We start from the raw sequence: 6,520 nt of genomic DNA, 5'->3' as shown, positions 1-6,520 counted from the left end.
GCTCCCTCTTCAGAGGAGAGGAAGCAGTCACAACGTGGGCTGTGGCCATCTCACTCGGGAAGCATCAGGCCAGACTGAGGACAGCACAAGGTCCCTGAAAATGTTGCCAATATGAGGTGCTCCAGGGGGCCAGTCACAGCATTTTATATGCATTATCTCATTCAGCTCTCTGGAACAACCTAATAAGGTAAGTATTTTTATTCCCATTTTACAGATAAGGAAACTGAGGTTCCAAGGTATGAAGTCATCTGCTCAAATCCCACAAAGCCACGAGGATCAAGGTTGGATTCAAACCCAGTTCTGTCTGACTCCCAAACATTTCCCATATGCCCAGGGATGAAATTCAAAACTCATCACCCAGCGCGGCAGGCATGTCAACCACAAATGTCAAGTGTAAAGAGCCAGTACAGCTGAATGGTAGGCACCGGGCAAGCACAGCCTGGGATGGACATGCTGCATCTCCCCAGCACCCAGCACAACCCCCAGCCCACACAATCCATCTGCAACCAGCAGATCCTCCTGGCATTGTCCTCACTGAGGACACTGAGACCCCAGTGTCCACCAATCAAGCCAGTCTGCAGGCAAGGGGCCCATCACAGATCATCTCACCCGACTCCATTTTACAGACAAGAAAACCTAGGTCCAGAGAAGGAAACTGACTTGCCCAAGGTCACACGGCCAGTTGGGGCAGACCCCGGCCCTAAGAAACAGAAGTCCTCCCCGCTATACGGTTCCCTCCGAGTGCATGCTGGCCTGTCCTCAGGAAAAGCCGTCTGCAGTGTGGAACACGAGCCACAAAACTGTCCAGGCCCTTTGACCTGGTGTTCTCCTGGTGGGGTCAACCCTCGGGAAATGATGCAAAGGGGAGAAAAAAGAAGTTTGACGAAGATGTTCACGGCCACCAAGCTGTTTGCAAGATTGAAAATTTGGCCGCCGCCCAAATGCCTCACAATAGCAGTAAGCAAACTGTAGTCATATTAATGTGCTGTGGTTATTAAAAATGACAGCTCTGTAGACTAAGTGGATACAATAGAAACATTCGTGTAAAATACCGTTAAGTGGGAAAAGCAGGAAATGTCTTCACAGGTTGGTTACAACCAAGCAAAGCAAGTGGATGTATTAACAAAGGCTGGGGGAGATGAGGAGAGGTGACAATGGATTCTTGTTCAATTGGGATGGGGGTTTTACCCCTGAGAGTTGTTTAGTGTCAAAAATTTTTGAAGGAATTTTAAGTTACCCAACAGCAATAGAGGAGAATTAATAATCGAAAAACAATGTTGCCTTTAAATCCACCAGGCAGAGTCCTGAATCCCACTCAGCTCCCCTTCCACACACCCCCAGCTCCCCTGAGACCTGTGAGCAGACCAGCATCTGTCTCCCTCCAATCATCTTGTCAGAAGGATGCTTTGGTGACACCTGATGTCAGAAAATTCTTCCACATGTCCACCCATCTCCTGGAGACTTCAGAAGTGAGAATGGGGTCTGTGGAGTCACCGCGCCATAAATCCTAACAGCAATGGAACCAAAGGTAAGGGAGGAGTCGAGAAAAGCACACAGCAATGAAAGAATAGTGAGCCGGAGAAACCGGGAAGGAGACGGTGAATATTAAGCTTTATGGGAGTGCATTTGGGGGAAATTAGAAGCGCAGTTGGTTCCAGGCCCGGGAGGAATTATGAAAATCCTTCTGTGCAGAGGGAGCGGGTGTGAGCAGAGATATACGCAGCCTGCAGCGCAGAGCAGAGCCACTGCGTTTGCAGCGGGGCTAGAGGGGCAGGTGGGCCACTTGGAGGAGCTGAGTGAGGAACATAAATGACAGGTGGAAGAAAGGATTGGGGGAAGCCCCGAGGAAGAGACAGGTCCACCCCCTTCCACCCTTCAACTCCTTCCGCCCAGCTTCATCAGTCCAAAATTCATGCTGCAGGCCTGGTGGGATCATGTCGTCAAATGCTTTTGGTCACACCGCCACCTCCATGTCATACCGATGAAGGTCAGCACTGTAACTCCCATTTTACAGATGGAGAAACTGAGACTCAAGAAGGCTGTCTGACTTGTGCAAGGTCACGCTGGTAAAGGATAGAGCCACTACTTGCCCCTGAAGTGTATTTTCCACCACATCACATTCCAGGAATAAACAGCCCCACCAGGGAGGAACCGGGGCCTTGGAAAATTGTCCCCTGTCCCGCTTCTTCAGGCCTTTGTACCAGTCGAATCAAGGCGAAATATGGCCAGAATGACAATCCAGAGTATCACCATCAGGGACAGCATGAATTAGACAAGCTGTAGGAAAAATGAAGCTTTGGGAGAGGTGGGAGGGGAGCTCATAAAGAGGTCGTCTGAATTCACCTCAGTCATGGGTCCCACTTGGGTCCTTGTCACTCTTAGAGCAGAAACACTCACCATGGTGCATGTGGTTGTGGAGCCCTGTTAGGCTGCTATGAGACTAACTGTTCAGAAAGAATGGGCTGTGTGGGCCTGAAGCCCAAGGCCCAGTGTCTCAGACAAGCCACTGAAGCCCACTGTGCCGAGGCAGGGGGCATACGCCACCTGACCAGGTAGGTCACAGCTGACTGGACCAAGTGTGGGGTCCTCAGAGGTGGCCACCTGGGAAAGCCCTCCCCTAAAAAGGCTGGCCTCGGCTAGTCAGTGTCTCTTTGCAGAATTTGAATTGGAAAATACACAAAGTTGGTAAGTCCATGAGGCTGCTGGCGACCAGGAGGGACTTAAAGTTACAAGGAAGTAGAAACTAGGAGGCATCCAGATGTTGAAAAGAGGAGGGGGAAGCTGTTGCTAACAGGAGAAGCAGACAGGCCCAGAGAGAAGCCACCATGTGGGAAACAGCTGAGCCATACTCATGATGTCTCACCCCGGCAATGCTCAGAGATACTGCGGGACACCCCGGCAATGCTCAGAGATACTGCGGGAGCAAGAAAACTGATCCAATAGTCACCTTGGACCCCAACTTTTTTCCCACATCTAATGACTGCGATGCCTGAATCCTGAACTTCCCACAGGATTCCTGTCGACCCTGCTATTGTGGCCTTACAATGAGCTCCGCATGCCGCAGAAGCGCGAGTGGGTATCTGTCCCTTGTAGTTCGAAGGTCTGGGTTAGATACGCTTCTAAATTTTCCCACAGCACCTGCACTTCCCGTCATAGCTCATTTGTCTCCCCCTCTAGATCCTAAATACCACTCACCCCTGTAAATTCTGTATCCCCAGAATTTAACAGTATTGAGCACAACTGAAAGAGAGTGAGGGAGGAAAAGATGAAGGGGAAGATGAAGGGGAAGGGGAGGGGAGGGGAGGAGAGGGGAGGGGAGGGGAGGGGAGGGGAGGGGAGGGGAGGGGAGGGGAGGGGAGGGGAGGGGAGGGGAGGGGAGGGGAGGGGAGGGGAGGGGAAAGAAAGAGGGACACGGGCAAGTTTGCATTGCTAGACAATCAGTCCAGCACACGGTCATGTGGACCAAGGGCTGAAGGTGACCTCCATACTCTTCAAGCCAGAGCTAGCCATCCAAGCTGCGTTTCCCACAGGGGCACAGCTGGCATAGCGGGGGATACGGTTCTTCACTGATCGGGGTGTCCTGCACATTACAAGACATTGAGCGTCTCTGGCCCCTGCCTAATAAATACCAGGATTGACCCCCCGTCATAGTCAAATCCCAAACACCCCCTACATTTCCATTTCTGGATGCCCTTCTGGGCACTCTGTCCCTTGTGTCTCCGATCATGTGTTTCTCCCTTGGAAAATCTTGCAGTGGTGCTACAGAATAATTACTAGGGAATAATTATAATAAAAATAGGTAACATCCAAAGAGCACCTTCTCTATGACAGGCACTGCTCTAAGCACTTTATAGGAACTACATTACAGCAACTTTTATCGTGAGACAGGTACTGCTGTTGTCCCCATTTGACAGATAAGGGAAATGAGGCTCAGAGAAGTTAAGCAACATGCCCCAGAGCACAGTCCCTAAGTGGCAGAGCTGGATTCAAACCTCTGTGGGTGTGACTGCAGAGGCCACACCTGTACCCACCGGCCCAGGCTGCAGCTCCAAACTGGCTGCTGGCCACCTCTCCAAGCCCACCTTCACTCACCTTCTCATGCCTCGCTCTCCACCGGTTATCACACACACACACACACACACACACACACACACACACACACACACACACACACACACCAGCTGTGCTGGACCACTGGCTGCTGCCAGAACACCCATTTGCTTTGCTGAAGCTCCTCCTGAAATGTCCTTCCCTCCCTCACCACCAGTCAGGTCTTCCCCATCCACAGAAGCTCCTACTCAAATAGTACCTTTTCCATGAGACTTCCAGGCTTCTCCCAGGCAGAATAAACTACTGCATCCCCTCAGCCTCTGGCAGCCCTGGAGTCACATCCTTAGGCGTGTAATGCAGGGTGCCTTGGAGCCCAGATACTTGTGGGTGTTTCATGAACTGCTGGGGGAACTCTGAGCACCTGGAGCCTGATCTCAGCACATGCTGGTGGGCCAGCCTTCTTCCCTCAGCCCCCACCAGCCCCCCTGCTGGGTCATGTCACTGCTCCCACTCACTGGGCCCTATGCAATCTCGCAATGTACCATTTCTACGAATAGCTTTGACCACCACCTCCCTCAGTTCCCAACCCTGGTGCCCAGGACCCTGCAGCCACCACTGAGCAAATGTCATTTAGCCTCAAACCTCCCTACCATCCAAGTTAGTGAGGGGCAGATAGGACTCAGGAGTTGCTGTGCCCTGACTCTGCCCTCCCCATGGACCTCTGGCCCTGGCCCCAACACACGTTCCCTTAGCACAAGGCTAATGACCCTTCTCCCCCACACTCCCATCTAGGTCCGCTCCCAGCCATTAATAATAACAGCACTGAGTGGTTCCCTACTTAACAATTTGCAATCATTAATTAGTGGAAATTGCAGATTGGGGCCATGAAGGAGGGTGGCATGATTAAGCTCGTTTGGAAATCAAGTTAATCGAGTGATGGAGAGGGGGGTGGCTGCCTGATTCAGAGCAAGGGCCCCTCCTGTACCTGCTGAGCCAGACTCTGGCCTTGGCCCATGAGAAATCAGAAAAGGCTCCTACGTGGGCAAAACAGGAAGAAGATGCCCAGAGACGTCCAGTTCTGGGCAGAACAGGAGAATCCACAAAGACACTGGGATAGGAATGAAAGACTGAAATGGACACGATGGCCACTGTCTAAGTTGACACTTGGTCCTGAGTAGCTGACTGCCCCCTTGGGCCCCCTGGTTCCTCCACCTGCTCTCTGCCCTCCGAGAACTCTCCCCCAGCCGCCTGTTTGAATGATCCCAAATCCTCAGGCACTATTTGCCTTTGGGGATTGATTTTGCAGAGGGCACTTCGAAGGAAAGGGTTAAACATTCTTCCTAGCCCACCCCCACCCCGGGGAAGGATGCTGAGTAGACAGCTCTTCTCCCAAAGCTGAAAGAAAGAGGCTGCTGCCTGCGCCCATATTTCTTCCCAAGGAGACACAATTATCTCCCCCACTTCCCTTCCCAGTGAGCAACAAGACGACAGAGCCCTTGATATATGGGCAGCTGGCAGGCGCCCTGTGCTGGGTAAGGATACATCTGAGAGCTACCGCCCCTGAGTCATCTCCCCTCCCCTTGTCTCTGGGAGGAATCTCAATGAGAAAGGCTAGGCTGGGGGGGCCGGGCAGACCCTGGGCAGGCTCCCAGCCTCTCCCACCCCACCCCCCAGCCTAGGGCAGGGGGCTAAAAGGTCCCTCCCCGGGGAGAGGGCGAGGACCTAGAGGGCTTCAGCCTCCACCTTCCTCCCTTACCTCCCTTCCATCCGCAGAGACCAGCTCCAAGCTGTCCCTCCGCCCAGCGTTGGCCCAGGCTGGAATGCCACTTAGAAACGTAGTCATCTGTTCCCTCAATATGTATTAAGTGTCTACAATTGGTCAGTTGGTACTACTAATGAGATGCTGAGTAGGATGAAGTTAACAAGCCCCTGGCTGGTACAACAGGCAAAGACCATCTCACCACGAAGCAATTAAAGTACAGTGTGGTGGGCGCAGTGGGAGAGAGTGAGCTGAAAGGGGTGCCTGCAGCGCAGGATCGGGTCCCGAAGGATGCAGAGAAGTCTAGCAGGTGGCTAAGGACCCTGGGGAAGGGTGTTTTAAGCAAAGGGATGTGCAATGGCACGTGCAATGGCTCAGAGTCATAAAAAGCACAGAGATTTGGGGAGTTGGAGCCGTTCGTGATTGCTGGATAGTGAAGAGGAGGGGAGTAGTGGTGAGACACAGGACCTCAGGGTCGCACAGTGCCAAAGAGCATTATACAGGGCCACCTCTGGCAGCTGAGCGGAGGGTGAGACAAGAGACAGAGTGACGCGCAAGTGTTAAGGGGCCACAGGACTGGTACAGGTAAGAGGAGCAGTGAGCACGGGGAGGAAGAGTGAATTTGAGAGACATCCAAGGACAGTCAACACATCTACTGGAATCCTATGTAGTCTTCGAAGCTCAATTCAAATACCCACCTCCTCCATGCAG

This window comes from Miniopterus schreibersii (assembly GCF_964146895.1).
Source record: "Miniopterus schreibersii genome assembly, chromosome: 16".
Classification (NCBI taxonomy): Eukaryota; Metazoa; Chordata; class Mammalia; order Chiroptera; family Miniopteridae; genus Miniopterus; species Miniopterus schreibersii.
Note: the sequence above shows the minus strand (reverse complement) of the source record.